Source organism: Mustela lutreola, chromosome 8 (assembly GCF_030435805.1).
Source record: "Mustela lutreola isolate mMusLut2 chromosome 8, mMusLut2.pri, whole genome shotgun sequence".
NCBI classification, from domain to species: domain Eukaryota; kingdom Metazoa; phylum Chordata; class Mammalia; order Carnivora; family Mustelidae; genus Mustela; species Mustela lutreola.
In genome coordinates, this window is record NC_081297.1 from 80,776,429 (window position 1) to 80,791,374 (window position 14,946).

Sequence of the window (14,946 nt, forward strand, 5' to 3'; positions counted from 1 at the left end):
AACAAATGTTTTCTGTCAAAAAAAAAAAAAAAAAAAACCACATATTTCTATGCTTTTTACCACCCTCCCCCAAAGGTTTAAAAATTAGCAATAGGCAGGTAAGCCTATATTTGTACCATAATTCTCTCAGCAAAACACTAAAAAGCTGTCCATTTATCAGAATTCAAATTAATTTAAAAATCAATAAGACAATCCGATAGTAACTGTACTTCTGCAAACATTTGGACGTCTTACTAATACCAACTACCACTATTTTCAAGTAGAAAACCACTCCCATTGTACCACAAACAGTAAAGAGAAAATACAGTTTCAATATATAGAATAAAGTGTAGGGTCTTGAAGTCGTCAGAAAAACTTCAGTGTTATTTTATATATGACTTATTGATCATAAATTTTATTAACCAGATTTTAAACAAACGTGATTTTAAATCACCTTGGAAAACTCCCTGTGAAAGCTCAAATTCTCCTATAGTTACTCAATCAGAAAATGCCTGGGGAAAAAGAAGGAATAAGAAACTAAAAGGTAGCTTTTCTTTCCTCCAGGATATACAGAGAATCACTTCTATCTCAGCCAAATATATTTAGAATATTGGCAGCTCAAATTGGCATGATTGACACAAGCAGATAACACTCAAAACAAACCTAGGGCTACGGAAAATTGTATCATAAGCGGTTTTGTGATCCATTTTTTCCCTTCTGTAAAACAGGTAAGAGAATGCTCAAAGATATCACACATAGTAATTTACATACAGTATCATTTTATAGAATTTTCCAAAAGGTGTTAATTAAAAGTTTTAATGAATGTTAATCATCTGTCAATTTCATTGGCAATCTCTGTTCAACCATATGCTTCTCTTTTACACCTGTAAGTTTTTTTTAAAAACCATTACTTTAAATTGTTTTACTTCCCTAAGATGATATTTGTATTAATATTTAGGAAACAAAATTTCTGCAATCCTATACAGCAATCTTCTATAGCCCATTTATGTATTTTCTAACTTCCTTGAATAAGGTATGAGTATGTAGGATTTGCATGATCATTATACTTCCAAGTGAGGATCTAAAAATCTTTATTCTTTCAAAGTTATACTGGTTTTATGCCCAGGAAACAGTTCTGAGCCAGAAAATTAAACATGGCATTGCATCCTAGAACCCTAGAAATGAAATTCCATCTCATTAAATCACTATATAACTTTTGCTACCTTCATCTTTCTCTAGTTCATACACTTTTACATTCAATCCTTCATTCATACATTTTTATTTACTAAGCACTTGGAAGTACGGGGCATACAGCAATGAACAGAACATGCAAATACTTCTCTCCTCAGTGAGCTGACCTTCTAGTTGAGGGAGGCAAGAAAACTAAGAAAATGGATAGTAAATTTGAAATGGCAATTAGAGGTGCAGAGAAAAATAAACCAGGTAGCTGAGAAAGGGAAGGGGGGTAAGTGAGTTCTTGAGGATGGGTGGAAAGGCTGGGGAATGTTGAGACAGGGTGGTGAGAGGACTCACTAAGAAAATATATTTGAGTGAAGACCTAAATGAGAGCGAGCAAGGCATGCAGGTATTTGGAGAAAGAGCAGCAAGTGCCAAAGTGCCCTGTAGGGAGGGGGGGGGTTGGGGGAGAGTTTGAAGAATGAGGACCAGATGAAACAAAAGAGAAGAAATTAGGCTATGAGGTTCAAAAGGAAGGGCAATAACAAATTGTGACAGCCTTGTAGGCCGCAGGAATATCGTGGCTATTGATCCATGAGAGAAATGGAACATTAAGGCTTTGAACAGAGGAAATACATGATCCATCCACATTTTCAACTGGTCACTCGGACTGTCTCTTAAAAATTGGCTAGAGATGGGCAATGGTGTTAGCAGGGACACCAGTTAGGAGGCTACCAAAATAATCCAGATGAGAGATGACCATAGCTTGAACTCAAGTGGTAGCTAAAGAAGTTGGAAGAAGCAGTCAGAATTTGGATATATTTTGGGGCGCCTGGGTGGCTCAGTGGGTTAAAGCCTCTGCCTTCGGCTCAGGTCATGATCCCGGAGTCGTGGGATGGAGCCCCAATTCGGGCTCTCTGCTTAGCGGAGAGCCTGCTTCCTCCTCTCTCTCTGCCTGCCTCTCTGCCTACTTGTGATCTCTGTCTGTCAAATAAATAAATAAACAAAATCTTAAAAAAAAAAAAAAGAATTTGGATATATTTTGAAGGTAGAAAAGATAAGATTCCCAAGAGACTAGAATATTAAAGAAAGAAAGAGCAGCATTAGGGCGATTTCAAGGATTTCACTGGGGCAGCTGAAAGAATGTTAGTTGCGGGGGCCCCTGGGTGGTTCAGTCAGTTAAGCATCTGTCTTCAGCTCAGATCATGATCAGAGGGGCCTGGGATCAAGCCCGGTGTTGGACTCCCTGCCTGCTTCTCCCTCTCCTTCTATCTCCCTCTCTGTCAGGTAAATAGATAAAATCTTTAAGAATGTTAATTGCCATAACTGAGATAGAAAACACTCTAGGAGAAGCAGGGGGAAAGCAGGAGTTCATTTTTGTACCTATTATATTAAATTGCCTATTAGACATTTAGTGACAGCTGTCAAGTAGGCAGTTGGATATAGGGGTTTAAAGTTAGGAGAGTTCTGGTGTCCAGATATACATTTAGAAGTCACCAGGGTACATATGACATTTAGAGCCATTAGACTGGATGAACAGAGTTTTTTGTTTTGATATAAATGAGAAGAGGTCCAAGAATTAAGCCCTGGGGCACGCCAATGTTGAGAGATTACAGTGATGAAAATGGACCAAATAAAGAACAGAGAGGCAGCAGCTAGTATGTACAAGAAAAATCAAGAAATAGAAGTCAAGTTAAAAATGTGCTATGAGGCAAGAAGAGTAAACAAGAGTTTCTAATGTCGCCGATGGGACAATTAAGGGGAGGACTAACAAGCGATCAAGTATAGCAACATGGAGGGCACTGTTGACTTAAACCAAGAGTAGTTTCAGTGTCATGATGAAGGCAAATAAATGCCTCTGTGCTTTCAAGAGAAAAAGAGAGGGAACAATTTGGAGGAAAAAATATATGCAACTTTTTCAAGGAATTCTTTAAACAGAGACAAATGTGGAGTCACTGGGGAAGAGTGACACCAAAGAGTGTTTTTCCTCCTAAAATAGAAGAAACAACAAATTGATAGATCAAGGGGAAGACCTAGCAAACAGAAAGAAACTGATTGATGATGCAGAAGACATAAAGGATACGGGAGCAGTCATATAGGAGCCAGCCAGAGGGAACAGACTGTAGGATCTTGTGCACAGGTGGAAGAGTGAGCCTTTAATAACAACGTGACACTTTATACACAGGAAAGAGGAGAAGGCAGAGTATACACCAGTGGGGCCGTAGCTACCGTGATAGAAATTGTGAGAATCCTCCTCTTGTTCACTTAACCTTCTAGAAGAAATGGGATACAAGGTCATGAGCTGAGATTGTGTGTGGGAGAGGACGCATGAAAAGCGTAATGAGTGTAAGAAAAAAGTAGAAAAGTGGGCTCTCCCTGCCACAGCAAGCCAGGCTCTCCTCCACCACTGGGGCCCAGCAAAAGTTAGTACTTTCCCCACAAAATCTGTTCTCCTGGATCATCACACAGATTCTTCCTTCTTATCATTCAGATTTCAACTCAAATGTCATCTTCTTCCCTGATTACCCCAACCAAAGCAGACCCCAGGAACTACTCTTGACAATATGATGCTATTTCTTCTTCTTCTTTATAAAGTATCATATTTCTTTATTAATAGTTTATTTTCTATCATGCTCACTAGATGGTAAGCTCCTTGAGAGCAAGTGCTGTCCACTTTGCTCACTGCTTTAGCCTCAATGTCAAAAATAATGCATGGCATCTAGGAAGAACCTGAGTGATGAACTCATGGGCTATATTCGTTGCTGAGACTATATACAAGAACCCTGAAACGAGTTACAACCTCTTTGGTGACATGCCTTGAACTAACCTCTAGTTATGTCACCAAGACAATAATTCTGTTTCCAAATTCCACCAAAACACACTATCAGTAATAGGAAATCTATTTCTGTATTTCTTTTTGTTTTCTCTATTGTAGATTATTTTTGTCTCTTTAAATGCCACTAAATATAATCTAAATAAAGTAAAAGAAATTTTCTGATATTCTGCAAGTAACTCAAGTCATATTACCCTGGACCATACTCAACATCTAGGTCCAACTCTTCACCTCGGAGCAGATTGAGGAACATAGACACAAGCACTTAACCAACTAGTTTCTCAGGGGAGCTGAGTGTCCTACTTATTTCTTATGAAAAAGAGCTTTTTTTTGAGAGAGAGAGAGTGAGTCACCACCAGTTGTAATAAGTGTAAGTATCAATTACTTTAGAAATGGTGAATTATGTTTATATGGTTTTTAAAGTTACTTTCCCTTTAGGGCACATTACTTATTCGATTCAAATGGATGCCAGTAGCAAAACATTCATTTACAAAAAGCTATCCTCATCACACCCTTCTCTAAATGCAAGTTTAATAATTTGTGTTATTTTTGTTTTATTTCAGGGCAAACATAAAGAAAGAATAACCTCCTTATGGCTCCTTATGCAGCATTTTCATAAGAAGAAAGCCAATGAATTCAAGAGAACGCTGTGTGTTAATATAAGCCGTGACTAACATGCTCTCTTCCTAGCCACGTCTCAGGATTGCATTTACACAGAGTGACAGAGTTGGCTCTGCTGGTTCTGAACTGTACGTCCCCTTTTATGGAAAATATCAACAGGGATTTTTTTTTTTTTTTTTTTTTTTTTTTTTACCCATGGCTGGAGGTCTTTTCCTCATCTAAATATTAAAGTCTGATAAGTCTTTCCAACTTACTGGAGCATAATCATGCTTGCTACTTGTTAATTAGGAGCAGGGTGATAACTATTAAAAGTTGAAAGAGTTTCCTGGTGGTTGCAACAAGTTTCGACATGATCCCAAGCTTTGTCAATAACCACAAGGGGAAAAAGAAAGCAAAAGGAAAATGCCTCTCTAGAGTCCTTCTTTTCTGAGAGAAGGGTGAATGCTACTGCTCTTATATCACTCTCATTTGAAAGACATCTTAACACCAAAGGAGGCCAACGGTGCACCCAGCTGTTTTCAGGGTGGGCATTACAGCCCAGCCAGCCAGTCAGGAGATCTGGGTTCTGAGATCAATTCTCCTACTTATTTATGTGACCCTCAATTTCTTCCAGAGGGTTTGGAGTAAGAATTAAAGATGTCCCAGTTCTAAAATTCTATTTCTGCTGACCAACTTAAAATCTTGAAGAAAATTTTGCAAAACACTCCTCAAAGGCTGGGCATTTATAATTTCTTTTTTTAGTAGGCAAATACTCAGTATTTTGATAGCTAGTATTGGTATGCAATGACAGAACGTTTGAGTTCTTACCTACATTATCTCATTTAGGCCTCTGAGAAGTCTTGCAAAATACATTGTAACTGTTTCCTTCACAAGCTAGGAAAGAAAAAGAATGAAGAAAAAAAGAGATCAAGTGACTTGCATAAAGTCAGAATGGAGGTTCCACACCCAGAAATACTTGTATCTGTCACTTCACTTGGAATTATAATTCATCAGTACAAGCCCACGTCTAGAGACCAGTTACTATATAGAGAACACAAACAAGCAATAAATACAGAGAGAATTAAAAAAAAAAAAAAAAAAAAAAAACCTTCTGAGAAAAGATTACAAATGGCTCCCATGAACTCAGATAATATATCACATTACTTTACCACGTTGGATTTTTTCCCCCACCATTTAATTCAGTATTCTTCAGAGAAGTCAGTCTAAAATAAATTTGTCTGCAGTGGCAAATTTCCTAAAACAAATATTAAACATGGCTACTGGGATTTCTGTAGCATGTTATCAAAATAATGAGTTATAAATACTTGATTTATATACCACATACCTATTAACAAAAAGAAAATATACACATCATCCCCTAGGCCTGAACAAAAATTTATATTTACATTAGTCAAGAAAAAGAAAAAGAAAACAAGAAGCAGAATCTTAGGAGAGTTCAAGTATAGAGGTCACAAGAGGTACTGTCAACACTCAGGGGTACCATCAGAAACCTTACTCCAAACTGTACAACAACCAAAATGAATATAACCCAAAAGCAGACCTTGTGTTGTTTTTTTTCCAGGGGTTATAACTTGTAGGACTAATGCCATTCCAGCTGAGAACGATAAAGTTTGAACTTTATCAAAAGGTATATGGCATATTAAAAAGATCATAAACCCATCAACAAAAATAATTGTAAGCCTAGCTGCCCTGGTGCTCTGCATTTCACCAAATCAATGAAAGAACAGCTCAAATCTTTTGGAATGTTAAAGTTTACAAAATGCATTCATGTAAGGGACTCATTTTAATGCTCACAAAAAATCCTATGAGTTAAACCCAACCTTACAGATGAAGAAAGGGAAGTTCAGAGAAATTAAGTGTCCTGAGACAAGAACCCAGATGATGGCTTCAGATTCTCTCTCTGCCCAGGCTGTTTCTGGAGCAGCAATACAAAACTGGGTGGGGTTTCTTACAGGACTAATGGGCACAGATATTTAAGCCATTAAAAACTAGGAATAGTCTTGAAAGAATAATACATAGAACTTTCCTAGAAAAGCAAATTTTATTGCCCTTCTCCACTCAATATCCAATATGCATTAAGAGCTGAGTTAGGGATTTAAAGGACAAGAAAAACAGAAAGGGAATAAAGGAAGGACAAAGGGAGAAAGGTAGAAATAGAGGAAGGATAAACTTCCCAATTTAGCTAAATAACAAGTGGATTCTCTTCTCTGGACTAGAGACTGGGATAGCAATATTCAAGAATAGAGAGTGGGTTAAAGAGCAATGTCTTAAAATTTAAACCAAAAATCTGTAACTGAAATTTACATAGAAATACTGAGATAAAGAAAACTGTTAAAATCTATTAAAATCGCTAAGATCCCATTGTACTCCCCAAAATTTGTCTACGGTAAACTCATGATATTATTATGGAAGTAACAAAGATTACTTACAAAGCCAAATCAAACTTAATTCAAACTTAAAGAAAGTGATGGCTAACTCACACTAATCCAAACCTTATTTTTAGTATATACATTAATTTGAATTTTCCCCAGTAGTGACCTCACAGGAAAATTTACTCTATTTCTTAATCCTCCACAACAAATGGCAATTCCCTAAATCATTTGAGTTTCCAAATTATCTGCAATAAGATAAAATAGTACTCAGCTATTTTCTCTTAATTCAACATTCTTTGTTGAAGCTACTTCTGCTTGTATCAACACTTCTTTTTTTTTTTTTTTAAGATTTTTTTACTTATTTATTTGACAGAGAGAGATCACAAGTAGGCAGAGAGGCAGGCAGAGAGAGAGAGAGGAGGAAGCAGGCTCCCTGCCGAGCAGAGAGCCCGATGCGGGACTCGATCCCAGGACCCCAAGATCATGACCCGAGCCGAAGGCAGTGGCTCAACCCACTGAGCCACCCAGGCGCCCCTGTATCAACACTTCTAACATTATTCCTGATGGTGGAATGTTCCAAGCAACTTTGCGGGTATCGGGGATTTGGAAATGGTCATATCTGAAATCCCTCAAACATGAAAATGATATGAGCTGGTGAATAATTACTTTATTATTAATAAATCTCCAAAATGACAGTCTTTTAAAATTTGTTACTATGTATGTTAGTTATGAAATTCTTGTGTATATATTACTGTGTATGTTTCTTACTGTTAACCGACAGAATGGTCTCTTTGCAAGCAACTGCACCAGTCTGCAAGTGGCCAAACAGGTCTTAAAGAGCCAAAAAATAAACTCGGATGAAGAAACTCCCTGAAATAAATTTTATTGTTATGAAAATTGAGGCAATCACTGACTAATATCAAGCAGAAAAAAAAAATCTACATTTAAAATATTTAGACCCTGGAAATATTGAATTATAATCTGAAAAGCCAAAAAGACATATTATTTTTCCATTTGAACACCTTATCTTAGCTCAGAATTAATGGTTTTGAAAGACTGCATTTTTCATAATTTGGAAAGAGCAGACACACACCAAGCTATAAAAATGGACACATTTTTGTACATCTCTTATAGATGAACACAAAAAGCCTTGAAATACGTTGTGATTATGCAAAGTATAACTTATAAATTAATGTAACCTATTTTAAATCTATTTTAAACCTTCACAAGAAAATAGGTATGGTCCTTCAAGTAATCAAACTTAAGAAAGTATGTACTCATGTCCCTGTTACTACTATTGCTTAAAACACTTTTGGAGCTTAACACTTCTCTACTCCTCCAATGACTGACTGACCCAAGGAAACAGATCTGTCACTTGAGTGCTACAATTTGTACTAGTCCCCATACCCAGTCCCCTTTTGACTACCTGCCTGTTTTATTAACCAGGCTTGGCTCAGATATATCTTTTGACTCTTTCGAAATAGAACGCCTCTCTTCCAAGTTAGAAAGTTTGCACACTGAGGTAATCAAGAGAGTATGCTGCAGGTTCTATGACAGCTCCAACGGAGGTACTCCTGGAACATTCTGAGCAATTTCAGAGTCACCGAAAGATGTGTACAGCTTTGAAAGGGGCCACACTGAATTAGATCCAACACTCTTTTATATAAAAATTTCTGTTTTTAAAAAACTGAAATCGTGGGGCACCTGGGTGGTTCAGTGGGTTAAGCCTCTGCCTTGGGCTCAGGTCATGATCTCAGGGTCCTGGGATCGAACCCCAAGTCGGGCTCTCTGCTCAGCAGGAAACCTGCTTCCCCCTCGCTCTCTCCTCTTCCTGCCTCTCTGCCTACTAGTGACCTCTCTCTGTGTCAAATAAATAAATAAAATTTAAAAAAATTTTTTTAATTAAAAAAAAACCTGAAGCCATTTCTAGTCATCTGATTTATAAATGTGTCTTAGTAAGTAAAAATACAAACAAAACATTTTTAGGTATTCTATTTCATCCAGACATATACACAGAGGATCAAGAGTTTCTTTAAAAATATGAGGGCTGGGGGGGAAGCCAGAATTAACCTGAAGACTTTTTGGGCAGAGGAAATATTTAAACTGACAATAAAAGTTGAACAAAGTGATCAACTTTGTTAAGTAAGCCTACTGGGAGGAAATATCAAATGAAAGTAGAAAGAATATAGCTTAAGACAGAAGTCACTAAGGTCTTTTCCTTCCCTGTATGAAGAAAAACTTTCATTCAAGGGGGTGTACCCCTTTAACTACCTCTCTAATTCTCAATTTATCTCTCTTCATCTGACAAATTCATATCACTCCAGACAACCAGAATATCTAGATTTGGGTCAGTAGTATATCTTCCTCTGTCCTATTTTGAGGTCTGGCTACTTGTAATTCAATATATCATATTTGGAATTATATCTAGAACCAAGAGAGCCTATCTATTGACTTCTCAACATGTACACATGACCCCAACCATAAAAGCCATGGCAGAAATAAAGAATAGTACATTGAGATAGACAGAAAAGGTATTAGTCAGATTTTGTATCAAGTTTATATAGCCTTTAATTTTTTAAATATTTATTTATTTATTTATTTAAGAGAGAGAGCTAACATAGGGGGGTGCAAAGGAAGAAGGAGAAGCAGGTCCAACATGGGGTTTGATCTCAGGACCTCAGGATTATGACTTGACCCAAAGGCAGACACTTAGCCAACTGAGCCACATATACACTCCAAGTTTAGATTCCCAAAGAATTTCTTTAGATTCCCAAAGAATAATAAGGTATTGAAAGAGCCATTTTATGGATGCATAGTAACAAACTTGCAGAAAAGAGGAGATGAGAAGGATGGCTTACAACTACCATGGGTACACTTCAAATTTTCAGTGAGATGGTTTATCTGAAATAAATTCACCAATAATGTCCAGAAAAACAGATAAATTTCATAAGACTATGAGTAAAACAGATTACTATTAAAAGTCGTGATCAATAAAAAGACTAATGGCCCTTCCAACTAAAACTACCATCTTCTATATGTTCTAACTCCCAATGAATCCTTAAATGGTTTCATAATGAAATTAAAAGTGGTCATTTGTAAAAGCACTAGATTTGGAGGACACTAAATGAATTACAGTATTCAAAGTGAACATTCCAACATGAGTTCACTAGTAGCTAAGATGATTTCGAACTACTGAAAAACCACCAGTAATGCTCACAAAAGACTTAACTCCATTGAATCCTTTTACTATATTGTGCACTTAAGCTTTCCATTATAGCATAACTTTTCAATAAGTTATCATTTTAAAGTTTTATATAAATTCCTTTTTCTTTCACACATGTGACACAGAGATATATTTCTAGGATTGGTTTTTTTTTTTTCTGTCTATTCCAAATCAACATTAAAAAAAAAAAGACATAATGAATCGATATTCTACTGCAATTAAACAGTGGTCATTTCCATTTTGCAAGCAAGATGTCCAAGATAAAAAGATAAAGTGCCAACCCTTTAAATGTAGTCACTGCTGACTTTAGAACTCAGAACCTCTAGATCCTGGATATGGAAGATAATTTGATATTAATAATTCGATGTTAATTTCTCACATATATAACACAGTTCTTACTGCTACAAGGAGCACAGGCTCTTTATAACAAATACCCTACAGATCTTCAATGGGTAGTTAGGAAACATGCTTTTCCTAATCATCGAGTCTCTTTTAAATATTATATTTTTAAATACTCATTAAGGGAAACTAATGAGGGAAGATACGAGAGGGATAAAGAAGGTATGTTGTTTGTAAAATTAAAAAATTTCAGGATATCAGTCCAGCAGGCATAAAACAACATAAAACAAATAACTAGATAATCAAACAATAAAAGCAAACTAGAAATAATATGAAGGCTTTTTTAGAAACTATTATTGCACATATGCAATAATTACTTCCATCAAGACTTTTATTATACATTTGTTTTTATGGAATCATAATGCACAAGTGCATGCTATTGTTTAAACACATTCACCACATACCCCATAACAGAATATGATGACAATATGTATTAAGGATAATACAGAAAATGTGGCTAACTGCATTCTGTATTATGGTTCCATAATACAGCATGCAAATGGTTCTGACTAAGCAGACACAGGAGACAGTCGTTAGTGCGCACGCTGTGAATGTATATTATGAATAATGCATAAAACTTGGCTAAGTCCTAATGAGTCCATTGACATCCTATGGGGTCCAAAGGAGGCTCAGATCCCAAAGCATGGCCCTGGCACATTTCTATCCACCAATCATTATAAAAAACAATACCATGAAAACAAAGGACATTAAACAACATGAATGCACTCTCATTCTAGGTAAAGCTTTTGAAATAAGCACAAAAATTAGAAGAAAACTTTGAAAGGAGAACTAAAAGTCCATCTTACATCATCACCCCACTTACAGTTTTTCAAAATTATCTATTGCAATTTAAATGGGACAAAAGCTGCAGTTGAGGGTTTGATGTTATTTCTTTTCTCTGGTTTTCATCAGGGAGCTGCTATTACAAGGAAGATCTAAGCAATGCCGAAGGAAAGTGACCAAACTCTTAGACCATGGTGGTAGAAAGTCCTCCTGCTTTGAATGAGAAACGCTTACAAAAGGAATTATACCCAATTAAATAAGAAAATAGATATAATGTGTCTGAAAGCAGTCTTTAGGGTAAAAAAAATCCTTAAAATTCCAGTTTTTACACAGCTTTATAAAGAATCGAAAAGAATGCCATAAGCATGTCACTTGAAGGACATTAAAAATCAGTGGGGTCTTTTTCCCCCAGTAGCCATTAAATACTCTTAACAACGGAGTCCTTGAAAAGAGAAACCACGTCTTTTATGCCCAGATGGGTGTACCCCAAGATGAACACCTATACAGACACGTTCAACGTGTTTGCTGAGCCAAAAATGTAGAGCTGAGCAAGCTGTGCCTGAGATGCACAAATTAAGGATGTAACAGAAGCTTGTGCACCCAAGCCTCCCCATGGAGTAGGAGTGGGAAGGCAAGGACAGCTGCTCCTTTGCGGTGCTCCCAGGGGCGGGTGGGAAATGGGCACTCTGGGAACACATCCCTCGAGAACAGTGAAGAGGCAAAGGCAGGCCACTTGGGGAAGCAGCAGGCCAAGAAAAACCCTCACTCAGAAAACATGCAAGAGCAAAAGGCCGAAGTGGGAGCAGGAGTTCAAGTTCTGGGGATGGAGTTCTTGACAATCTGCCTGGCTCCTTGAAGTTTTCCCACCCCTGCTCCAGGTGCAAGAACCGGGCACGGTCAAGGCAAATGGCTGCCGTCGGAAGCTGCCGCAGAACCTAAAGTGTGGCAAAGTAGAGAAATCCCCATCGCGGAATTGTAAACCGCAGGTCATTTACCATCCATATTCGGGCTCAAATCAGTTCCCAGAAGTTCTAATGGCGATTTCGCCTCGATGGTGTGAAGGGAGGGCTCGCTGGAAGACCCCTTCTGCAAAATAATATTGCTGTATTTTCCCATCCCCAACGACCAAAAGAGCCAGAAATTCTAAGTCTAGTAAATGTTTATGAAAAACAACCCTTCATACGTTTCTATTTAAAGTACAAATACTCCTGGGTATAGTTAAGTAAAAAAAAAAAAAAGAAAGAAAGAAAGAAAGAAAGAAATGATAAATTTGTATATGCTTTCTTTTGTGAAAAGAACTAGGACAATAAAGGAGCCTAGCATATTTGGGGTAGATACTAGGTAATTTAAAAATGGTTAAAGATGAGACACACTGACAGATTAACTTTGCTTGCTTTTCCGACTGGACTAACCCTGGGATGACCCGGGATTCTGGGATGAGGAGTTAAGACTCTCAACGGACACTTCAAGTTTAAAACTTTCCCAGTGCTGTATTATTATGTGTGTATTTACACCTGGGTAAGCGCTGTCGTTGTTGCTAGAGCATGAAGTATGAAAATCATACAGAAAAATAAGGTATGTGTTGTAACCACTTCTGCTGTTTGACTCGTTCCAAAATGTGCCTCGTCGCAAGGGTGAGAGAACAAAGTTCTGTTCCTGATACGACAATTCCATAAAGCTATTCTGCCTTTGAAAACCACTCTCCACCAGGGTTTGTCCTAGCTCCTCGAGCAGCCACCCACAATTGCTTCACTCCCCCAGCGTTTCCTCACCCCTCCCAGAGGCCACCAAAAGAATCACAGAAAGTCGCTCAGTAGCACTTTGCTTCTCAGCGGGAAGCTGTACTGTTTGTGAGATCCATTTTGATACAAACCTAAGTTAGGCCTCTGGAAATAGGTAATGCATAAAAAGAAGCATTTTGTGTCACCAAATTATTATTATAGGTTATGGTGAACCCTTGGAAGATAGAGGTGAGCTCTGCAACTCCCCACTGAGGTGACTATTTGTCATGAAATCACAGGCCCTACCTCAAAAGATGTTTCAGGTGAGCTTGCGATAAGGCAAACTATCTGGTTGACCTATAGGATTCTGATAGCTAGTTTAAGTGGGGAAGCTACGAGAAATGCCAGTTAAACAAAAGGATCAGCACAGCATGGAGAGCCAGCAGTCAGCTAGCCTAAGTTTAACAGCTCACAGAGCCTGGAGATGGAGGGAAACGAAAATGGATCAGGATATTTTACTATCAGACAGCTTTAAGACTCTTCTCTTTGAAAGCTCTCCTTGCAAAGACACACAGAGGGGCAAAAGTTCAGAGCTACGACCATTTTTTTTTAAAGGTTACTTGTGATAAAACTATTAACTCGTCACGTGGAGTTAAAATAAATTGGAATATTGAACATACTGAGGCTTCTAAATGATTTCTTCATACAGTTCAGATGGTAAATAAATTTTGTTTTTGGAATCCCTTGCACAGAAATTTAAAATTCTGGTCCATAATTAAGATTCAAAGAAATCTAAGAACTGACTCTAAAACTATCCCAGCACCAGCATCCTAGCACCAGTTTATGAAAACATTTGGCATTTGAGCTTTTCTAATTTAACCCTTGTTAATATTTGATTCTCTTATTTTTCTTTCTTCATCACTACATTAAAATAAGCAGGATTCACAGTATTAATAATTATAAACATAACTGAGTTCAAGAATCCAATCAAAGACTGCTTTCTATTAACCTGTAACCTAAAGGAACCACATAGAACATGCATGACATCTTCTCATCTTTCAGTCTAGCTCAAATCCCTTTCTTATTAAAAACTGTATAAGAGTTAACATGTCATACAATAATAACTCAGCGTTTCCTTCTTTTTCATGCATTTTTATTCTGCATTTTGGTAAAAATTATCACACGTGCCTGACTTATCTCATTAAAATAAACAGACATGACTGAGCTCATATCTCTTGAGACACAGTAAACACAGTGCAAAATGTAATTTCTCAAGTTAGAATAACTCATATTTACTGAATAAGTAACTGAATAAGTAAAGCTTCTTCAAAGTGAGTATCACAGGTTTATGGTGAAAAGTAACAGAGTTATTCTGTAACTGGTACCAGGGGGGGAAAAAATTAGCTAATAAGAACAACCAAAGTTTTATAAGGAGTTTAGGAGACTATGGATACCAGCCAAATTTCATAGCTACGCCAGAGCTTTTAGCTGAGCTGCTAAATTTGAACACACAGTAAATGTTCTTCTCCCCTTTCCTAGACATAACCCATAAAATAATAATTTCTTTTCAATGTCTAAGAATGTTGTTTAAGTCTCATCCTAGTCAGCAACAGGATCTTCAGCCTCAGAAAAAGTCTAGTCAATCACAATAAGCTGCAGAATATAATATTCTAACATCAAAAGTCCTGGAATCACTCACTTCACAGTGAGGCCATCATATGATCCCAATACAATCTCATTCAAGGATTTCTGACTAGCTAATTGCTTGGCATCCTCGGGATATTCAGATATCATCTGAATTCCAGCTACTGAAATTAAATCCCCTGTGTTTCCATTTTC

At 37.2% G+C, this 14,946-nt stretch overlaps 1 protein-coding gene across 9 annotated transcripts in view; it reads right to left on the reverse strand.

The window, feature by feature from the left end:
- Nucleotides 1–14,946, reverse strand: part of SOX5 (SRY-box transcription factor 5) — a 995,891-nt gene that overhangs the window by 955,859 nt on the left and 25,086 nt on the right. The window lies entirely within an intron of this gene.